Source organism: Nicotiana tabacum, chromosome 10 (assembly GCF_000715075.1).
Source record: "Nicotiana tabacum cultivar K326 chromosome 10, ASM71507v2, whole genome shotgun sequence".
Lineage (NCBI taxonomy): Eukaryota > Viridiplantae > Streptophyta > Magnoliopsida > Solanales > Solanaceae > Nicotiana > Nicotiana tabacum.
The window spans coordinates 124,923,095-124,933,014 of NC_134089.1; the positions used below are offsets into that span (position 1 = coordinate 124,923,095).

The window sequence follows — 9,920 nt, forward strand, 5'->3', positions numbered from 1 at the left end:
TTTTAAAGTTAGTTTTAGTACTTTAATATTTTTTAAAATATTTACTTGATTTTATTTTAATATAATTTTAATCTATTTTACTTTTAATCTTGAGACATAAATTAAAAAAAAATAGTTTTGTTTATCATGTTTCACACCTTTCTATATTTTTATCTTTAGTTTACGGTCAATTAATATACTTATAATAATAGTATTTCAATTTTACCATGATTTAACCTATTTTCTCTACTTTTTTCTTATTATAACATTTGAAAACACAAAAATAGTTTCACTTTTAATATTTAATTTTATTTTAGTAATTTAATTTAATTAATTAAGAGTGATTTTTATAACTACATTATATTGTTTTAGTCTTCTTAGCCCAAATTTAACCCAACAAGGCATGAGCCTAACCTAACCTCCTAAATTGGAGCCCAAAACCCCCATAACCTATCAGATCTTTTACCTTCAAAATCCAACAAAATCCTAATAGAGAAAAACCTGAAAAATTGGGGAAAAAGCTTGAGAGAGGGCAGTCGTTCCCCTTTTTTCCTCGTCCTTACCACCCTTCAACTCCTCTATTCTAGCAATAGCCATCTCCCTTCATTGAGCCAAAAAAAAATTTACACACACGCACACAGTAAGGGGAATGGGCGAAGCAGACAGAAATTGAGAGAGATAGAACGAATCTAGGAAGCAAAAAAAATAGATGAAAGAGGAATGCACGAAAAGCTTCATGAACAGCCCGTGGACACCACATTCATCACCATTAAAACCAGTCCAAAAAATCTCCATCAACATAACTTTGAAACCAGTTTCGCCACCTCAAACTCAACTGATCTTTCATCACTTTCAACCAGAAAATCAGCCATGATAAGCCATGAAAATACAGCTAGTTAACCATGTGAAATTGTCCAAAATCAGTCACTGTTGAGTCGCCGACGAACCACCAAAACGTCACCACCATACACTAGCCGAAATCTTAGCCAAAACCAGCAAAATCACCCCCAAAAATCAGCTTCAAACAAGCAAAAACCAGCCAACTAAATCACCGGTTTTGCAAGGTCAATCGAGGTTGCAAGTTGCAATTTTCAGTTCGAGGTTCCGTCGCTGGTTCGAAGTTCCGATCAGTCGCTCATTTGAATCATTGTTTCTTTTGGTGGTCGCTCCTTTGTATATGTTGGAAATTTCAGCAATAAAAGGTGCACTCTTCCCTTCAATTATTTCAGCTAATTTTTGTTAGTTTAGATGAATACTTAATCATTTTGTTTCAATCTGTTGTTACCATACCTTCCCCTCTCATTATCATAATTAAGTTATCCATATGCTTTATGTTAATCTTTTCTGCCTTTGTGCGCCGCACCTTTCGTCAATTGAAATAAATAGCATGAACAATGTTACTTGTTGGATTTGTGGTGATATCTCACATGTTTTATGTTAGATCTGCTTGTTTATAATTGAACGGTGTTGTTAATATACATCATGTGGTTTTGAGTGGTTTATAATTGTTTCTTGTTTTGCTTGATAAAATTCCATGTTAGTGTGATGTCTTCATTATGTTAACTTGAGAAATTGTTGAGTTTTATTGAATCATAAGGTTAATAAGAATAAAATAAGAAAGATTAAGCCTTTAAGCCAATTTGTCCATTGAGGGTTCGAGATGTTTAAGGTCGGCGATATTAGGAATTGGGGTTTGAGTTAATTGCAAATACTTTTCACGACATAGTATAGTAATTCATTTTGTAAATAGTCCTAGTAATTAAATTCCATATTTCTCCATAATAAATTTCATAAGTCATGGCCTCACAATAATCTCAAAGTAGGAAAAATAATCCATGAATACGTTAATATGCTTTTAGGCATGCTCTTAAAACTTTCCTCGATTAGGGATTTAACAATTGGCGACTTGGAACACCTAAAAAACTTCATTCCAAGTGGCGACTCTTTAAAATTAAATAAAATTGATTCCTTTTCGAATAATGTCACTTTACTTGAAAAAACTCCCTATCCCCTCGGGAAAAAGGAGGGTTGACAGCTCTGACAACTCTGCTGGGGACAAGAATCCAGAATCTCTGGTTCAGGGTTCAGAATTAGATCTTGTAGTGTAATATGTACTTGGCTTTATTGTTTGTTGATATTACTATATCTGTGGGCCTAATATGCTAATTACCGCTCATTTACCGCTTTGATATTATGTGAACTGTATAAACTACCTTCTTACACCTCCCTTCTGAGTATTCTGAATTATTGGTGTACACGTGTGTGTGGCCCACTTTTCTGTTAGAGGTCATACAAAATAGAACGAGGCTGGATCAACAACTAAGCCGGGTAGACTTTCATGCTCCCGGTACATTGCCCCCACCTCGGCTAGAGCTAGTCGCTCAGGTAAGCCAAGTCTAAAATACACCCTCAGGATTTTAAACCTATATTAATATAACCTCATGTCGGATCCCTAGTAGGAATGTTTGTTTGCATCACGTGCATCTGACTTTGGGGACTCAACACATGGATTGGGTCCGTCTAGGATAGGTGTACCCGAAATTACAAGACCATCATGATACATCTTATGTTCTACTTGTGCATTTTATTTGATCCGGTCTTGCATGTTGACTGACTTCTAGAATAAAAGAAAGAAATGAGAAAAAATAAGAGAGTGAAATTCACCTGGTTCTCATCAAATCTATGTGTTCAAAAATCGAACTGTTTTTGATTTTACTCAAAGGGTGTTGAAAAATAGACTAACATTTTGAGATATTTTTCGCTTTTGACCGAACTACGTGGGTTTAATTCTCACCGGATGTGAGATACGTAGGCAAACCTCATCGGTTCCGACCACCAAATTTTTAAAAATCCAAAAATATTTTCCTTTAATTCCTTCTTTAGAAGTCTTTCCTTAGAAAATCCTAAATAAGAAAAAAATTTAAGCCCAAAAATATTTTCTTTGTAGAAGTCTTTCATTTGAAAAAGAAAACAAAGCAAAGCAAAATCCAAAAAATTATTTTCTATTTTTTTAGAAGTTTTTCCCCAAATATTCAAAAAATATATCTTCTTTCTTCTTTAGAAGTCTTTCTTTTAAAAAAATTATTAAAAAAAATCAAAAACCAAAAATCCAAAAAAAATTCTTTCCTCTTTAAAAATATGCAAAAAATACATATTCATTTTCTAAATGCTTTCATTGTCTGAGTGTTTTCAAAAAGTAAAAAAAAAAGGAGTTAGCTTATTTACTTATTTCTAATCTTCCAGCTTATTTACATATTCCTATTCCTCAGGAACTACGCAAAGATCTGATTCATGTTTTCACATGATACGTAGGCAACCCACATAAGGTTCGATTGACCATTTTTAAAAAATTCAAAATCCAAAAAAAAAACAAAAAAAACTTGATAATAATTGGTTGAGCTCATTCTAACGTGTTCTTGTTTTGAATGGTGAAGAAAGTTTGAGGTGCTCAGTTTTTGGTAAGCTGACAACACAAGATCCGAGGAAAAATGACAACTGATATCGAATTTGTTACGATTGCTCAAGAGGCTCAGGGTCAGAGGCTTCAACAAGAGTCTACTGTGGTTGAGGAAAATAGAGTACTGAAGCAGCAAATAACTGAAATGTGTAAAGCATGGGACAATGGCCAAGGACCGCCTTTTTCTATTCATGGTTTCCCAGAGTTTACATCCATCTCGACTACTACCATTTCGGTCTCATTGTCTGATCAATCCTATCCACCTAGGTTCAGTCTCTATCCCAAATGTACGACTACATCTGGAACTTCTGTTGTGCGCTCCCAAAGTATGCCATTGACAACCAATCAGACAACCACTATTGTTATGCCCGTCTTTACCATCCAGCAGCCGATGGTAATGCAGAGGAAAACTCATGAGTCATAATTTGCTACCTAAAAAGAACAGTTCCACTCTCCTAAGTATCACTCGTACCTATTTAATCTTCCTGCAAAGATTGAGAAGACAGCTCGAAAGATGGCACAGGAAAAAATGACCTAAAGATTGAAAAACTTAGAACAACAGTTGAAAACCATGCAATGGTTGACAGGTCAGAAGAGTATTGCCTCAAGGATCTATGTATGTTCCCCTATGTTCGTTTGCCACTTGGTTTTAAGACTCCCAAATTTGAAAAGTATGATGGACATGGAGACCCCATAGCTCACCTGAAAAGGTATTGCAATCAACTAAGAGGTGCGAGAGGAAAAGGATAATTACTGATGGCTTATTTTGGGGAAAGCCTTACGAGAGTAGCCTCCGAATGATTTATGGATCAACACACATCTCGCTGGTATATCTGGGATGACATGGCCCAGGCCTTTGTCAAACAGTTCCAATACAACATCGACATCACCCCAGATCGCAATTCCCTTTCAAACCTGAAGAAGAAACCAACTAAAAGTTTCAAGGAATATGCCATTTAATGGAAAGAGCAAGCGGCTAGAGATAAGCCACTCATGGATAACCATGAGCTAATCACTGTCTTCCTTCAGGCTCAGGAGCCAGATTATTTTCAAAACATGATGTTCGCAGTGGGCAAATCCTTCTCGGAAGCAATCAAAATTGGGGAAATGGTTGAGAATGGCCTTAAGACAGGCAGAATTATAAGTCAAGAAGTTCTCAAAGCCACAACTCAGGCTATCCAGATTGAATCCGTTAATTTTAGTGACACGAGTGGGAAGGATGAAGAAACCATGATGACATCAGGGTCGAGAAGAGGCCCTAGGAGAATATCTCGAGGGTATGACCAGACTCGTCTGGTTTTCGATGATTCCCCTGAGCACTAATATCCACCTCAGAACCTACAATACTCTATTGCTCAACCTCAGTATGTTGTCCAACCACAAAGACATGCCAAAAGGCGGGCACCAACACCGCAAAATCTTCACCAGCCTCTACAAAATTTTTAAGTGACCTATAACCCACATCCAAGCCAGGGGTATAAAGGGGAACAAAGGTTGAAGGATACTTTTACACCAATAGGAGAGTCCTATGCTAGCTTGTTTGAGAGATTAAAGTATTATGACATGATTGCACCCACTCCTCCAAATTATATGGATCCACATATAAGAAGCTTTGACCCTTCTAAAAGGTGTGAATACCATTCCAATGCCCTAGGGCACAATGTTAAAAGTTGTCGGGATTTGAAAAGAGAAATAGAAAGGATGATCCAGGAAAAAACTGATTGTGATTCAAGACAGTGACACCCAGAATATCATGGAGAATCCTTTGCTTGCACATAATTATGCACACTTTGTTGGGATGATACGTGGTGACATGGAGTATGAGAATCCTCTCGGAAACGCGTCGACTGAAGTTAATGAGATTGAAATTAGAGAAGACCCTGGTGATCTAGATGAGCAAATTTGTGGCTAAATTTCAAAGTTAGCAATTGAAAAGTCATTCCCTCCTCACTAAGAAGGAATCTTGGTCGCTTGTTTTGATGTTTTTTCTATTATCTGGGTTATTTCAGGGTTGTGATCCAGATTTTTTTAATGTTTTATTGAGTCAAACCCTTCCATCCCTCTATTTTGTTAGTGTGAGTCTTGTCTGTTTGTTATGTTGCTATTTTATTATCTAGGGTTATTTTAGGGTTGTTACTCGGATTTTAGGTTGTTTGTTTTATTGTCAAGCTCTTCCACCCTTATTCAATAAAATGCAGTTTATCCTTTCGTATCATTCTGTGCTTAGTTTCTTTCCAGGCTAGTTCTTTGGACATAACATGCATGCGAAATTTTTGGCTAGATATTAGAAAAACTGATTTAGTCTTGAACTATATAACTGAGAACCAGACACTTTTGAGGATGAATAAAGAATCAAAACACTTTAGAATTAAGCTCGAGTAAAATTCACGTGGAACTAGAATAGTCAAACTCGTGGAGGTGAATGATCTTTACCTTCCAATCATTGTGAAGGTCGGGTCTGAGGAAGAATCAATTGAAGTTTGGTGGAAAGTTTGACATTAATGGATGGAAGTTTCTTTCGACCACGACACGCCAAGAAGACAGACATGTTCATCAATATTGTGATCACGAAGGGATACTATGTTTGGCATTCTCGAGGCTAGGAGGCCTTTTTTCTGCTACCCAAACACTTTATACCCTTCGTTGCCCTTTTGAGCCTGTGTTATTTTCTTTAACCACCCTCTTTTGGAATCAAGTTTAGAGTTACAAGTCTAAAAAATGATGCTCCTAGAGTACAAACTGGGGCAACTCTTAGAAAGTTCAAGTGAAAAAAAGAAGAAGAAAAGAACAATCAAAGGTCTATTCTCCAGAAAATAAAAGTTGGGGCAACATGTTTTGAAAAAAGAAAACAAAAGAAAACATAAATAAATAGTTAGGTCAGATGTTTGAACACGTTTGACCCGATTCCTTTAAAAAAGGATACGTAGGCAACCTTACAAGGTTCGGTCCAACCAAATAAGAATACAAAAAAAAAAGAAAAAAAATTCAGTATCTGAAAAGGGAGCATGAGTTTGTTTAGTTTTTTGAGAAGGCCGATTCCAAGAGTTGCAAATGTACAACCCATCATATTAAGTCTAATTGAGCCTTCATGTCGACCTTCCTTTCCAATCCTATACAAAAACCTTCCAAATAAGGACCTCCCGATATGCCTTCAAGAATGTGAAGAGACGTATGCAATAAGCAATAGTTGTCATATGACATAAAACACTGTCAAGTTGTTCACAAAAGAAAAAAAGAAGGGGAAAGAAAAAAGAAAAAGAAAAATGAGAGAGTCTTACTCGTGAAAACACTCACGGGCACTGTAAGGAGACGATAAGTAGGGATAAATAAATGAGAGAGGCTTGTTAGTGAAAGTCCCTCGGGACACCACTAGTCAAAAGTGAGTTGTGAAGCTGATGCAAAGTATTAGCACAAACAAGCCCGACTTCAAAGGTCATAAGAATGGTAAAAGGGAAGATTGGATTAGTTTGATAGATCAGCCGTTAAGCCCAAAATGCATATCATGATCATTAAGGCTAGTTATTTTTAAAAAAACTCCTCCTTCTGTACTTCCCGACAGGAGCATTTCCTCTTAATGCTGTTTCTTTGCATCATTGTGCCATTTCACTCTGAGTCAATCCTTGTCAAAATAAGCAAGAAAAGATTTCAAATCTGCTACCAGCTTTTCAGTTGCATAAAAGTAAATTTGGCCATCACACTCGGTTGTTACAGTCAACATGCCTTGAGGATTCATGAAAATGGTCCTCCCTCCGCCCCCTAAAAAGACTCTTGTCAGCATACTTGGCGCAAACAAAGATAACTTGTGACTCTCTCTGACAAACAAATTGCTCAAAAAGCAAGAAGCCATTCAAAATATCAGAAAAGGTTACCTAAGAAAAGATCTCCAATTGGGATAAGGCTAGTTGAGTCACAAATACAAATGGTACTGGGTGTGAAACAATCAGGGTTGATGCAGAACAATAGTCTTTAAAACCGACTCAAGTTGATTGAGCAAAAGCCAAGCTGCCCAAGACCCAAGGACACAAACCGACCACCACTTTCAAAACTGACAACTTTTTTTTGTTTGAAACAGGAACAAAGCAGGGCAAGGAAAGTGGTTCAAAACAAAAAAGAATAGAAAAAGAAGAGAAAAAGAAGAGAAGAGAAGAGCCGACAAAGGGAAGTTTCTCAAATCTTTGCCTTTATTTGTTTTACTAATGTGCATAAAATCCTGCCATTGCTCTTCACAGTTTTTCCTCCTAAGGTAATACATCCTAGTCTGATGAATTTTCCTTCCAATAAAAATCTTAGTCTGATGAATCATTCTCCTAAGATAAAAAGACTAGTCTGATGAATTTTCTCTTAGGATAAACGTCTTAGTCTGATGAATCTTTCTCCTAAGATAGAAGTTTTAGTCTGATGAATTTTTCTCCTAAGATAAGAAAACCTAGTCTGATGAGCTTTCTTCTAGGATAAAAAGCTTAGTCTGATGAATCTTTCTCCTAAGATATAAAAGTCCTAGTCTGATGAAATTTTCTACTAGGTTAGAAATCATAGTTTGATGAATCTTTCTCCTAAAATAAAAATTAGAAAACCTAGTCTGATAAATTTTCTCCTATGATAGATGTCTTAGTTTGATGAATCTTTCTCCTCAGACTAAAACCTAATCTGTTGACTTTTCTCCTAGAATAATAAAAAAAGTCTGGATTTAAAAAAAAAAGGGTTGGTTTTAGTTTCTTTAACATGTTAATCTTTAGTTTTCCTTGAGTTCAGGGGTCCTGCCTAGAGAATAAGGTCAGTTGTTAGTTTCTCTAACTTTTAATCTTTAGTTTTTCTTAGGTTCCGGGGTCCCTCCTGGAAAATAGGGTCAACTTTTAATTCTCATAGGTTGTTAGTCTTAGTTTTCTTTAAGTTCAGGGGTCCCGCCTGGAGAATATGGTCGGTTTTTAATTTTCTTAAGTTGTTAATATTTGTTTTTCCTTAAGTTCAAGGGTCCCGCCTGGAGAATAGGGTCATATTTTAGTTTTTCTTTAGTTCAGGGGTCTCGCCTGGAGAATGTGGTCAGATTTCAGTTTTCTTAAGTTGTTAATCTTTAGTTTTCCTTTAGTTCAGGGGTCCCGCCTGTAGAATAGGGTCAATTTTAGTTTTCTTAAGTTGTTAATCTTTAGTTTTCCTTTAGTTCAGGGGTCCCGCCAGGAGAATATGGTCAATTTTTAGTTTAGTCAAGCTCAATTTAGAGTTTTCCTTAAGCTCAATCTCACAGGAGACGCACATCCTAGTCGAGTCTTAGTTTTACTCTCATCGTTGCATCCTTCATCAATAGCATAGGTGAACTATAATTTTTCCAACAACTCATGAAATATTTCTAGTGAAAACTGGAGAAGAAAAATTTCGTTCGCTTATTTTATTTTGGTGTTTGAGCAGGTTTTACCTCAAGGCACAGGGTTTAAGATGACCAAAAGAAGAAGTCTCAATCCAGAATAAAAGAAAAGAAAAAAGAAGTGAATCCAAAATATAGAAGCAGATGAAAGATGTGAACTGCTCAAAACATTATTGAGTTCACGAGCACTGCATTCCCCATTTTTATCAGAAGAAGCCGTAGAAGAATGAACTAGCACTTGCAGCTAGCAAGCAACAAGGTTTAAATTAAAAGTTTGCATGAAGAACCATTCAAGACTCAAGATCAAGTTTCAAAAGACTTATAGATAGGAATCTTGTAACACATAACTGATAGTCTTATTTAGTTCTTTTAGATTTTGATTTGATGTAATAACAGGACCACGGCCCGGAGCCTCGACGGAACCTCACTCGACTCTCAAACTCATCAGTCTATTGATCTTTCTGAACTACACGTGGGCTGATTCCTTTTTAGCCAAGAATATGTAGGCAGCTCAGATACCAGGGCTCGGTCACAATCTTTTGTCCATCTTTGTTTTGTTTTGAATAAGTGTCGGGTCAGAAATCAATTACGTCGCTTACTTGATTCTTTGCTAAAAAACACTTTGTATTTCCAAGCAAAGAGGGGCAGCTGTAAGCACGTAATGTTTGACCCCCGCAAATTTTAAAGTTAGTTTTAGTACTTTAATTTTTTTTAAATATTTACTTAAGTTTATTTTAATCTAGTTTACTTTTAATCTTGAGACATAAATTATAAAACTCAAAATAGTTTTATTTATCATGTTTCTCACCTTTCTATATTTTCATATTTAGTTTACGGTCAATTAGTATATTTATAACAATAGTATTTTAATTTTACCATGGCTTTAGCCTATTTTCTCTAGTTTTTACTTTATTATAACATTTGAAAATACAAAAATAGTTTCATTTTTAATATTTAGTTTTATTTTAGTAGTTTATTTAATTAATTAAGAGTGATTTTTATATTTTTATAATTATATTATATTATTTTAGTCTTCTTAGTCCAAATTTATACCCAACAAGGTATGAACCCAACCCAACTTCCTAAATTGGATCCCAAAACGCCCATAACCCATCAGATCTTTTA

The 9,920-nt window shown here is 35.7% G+C and overlaps 1 long non-coding RNA gene across 1 annotated transcript; it reads left to right on the forward strand.

Moving 5' to 3' along the window:
- Window positions 1-369: 369 nt before the first annotated feature.
- LOC142164754 (uncharacterized) lies at window positions 370-9,185 on the forward strand. Its single transcript, XR_012695713.1, has 2 exons — window positions 370-1,181; window positions 7,509-9,185. It is a non-coding gene; the product is annotated as an uncharacterized LOC142164754 (long non-coding RNA).
- The last annotated feature ends 735 nt before the right edge of the window (window positions 9,186-9,920 follow it).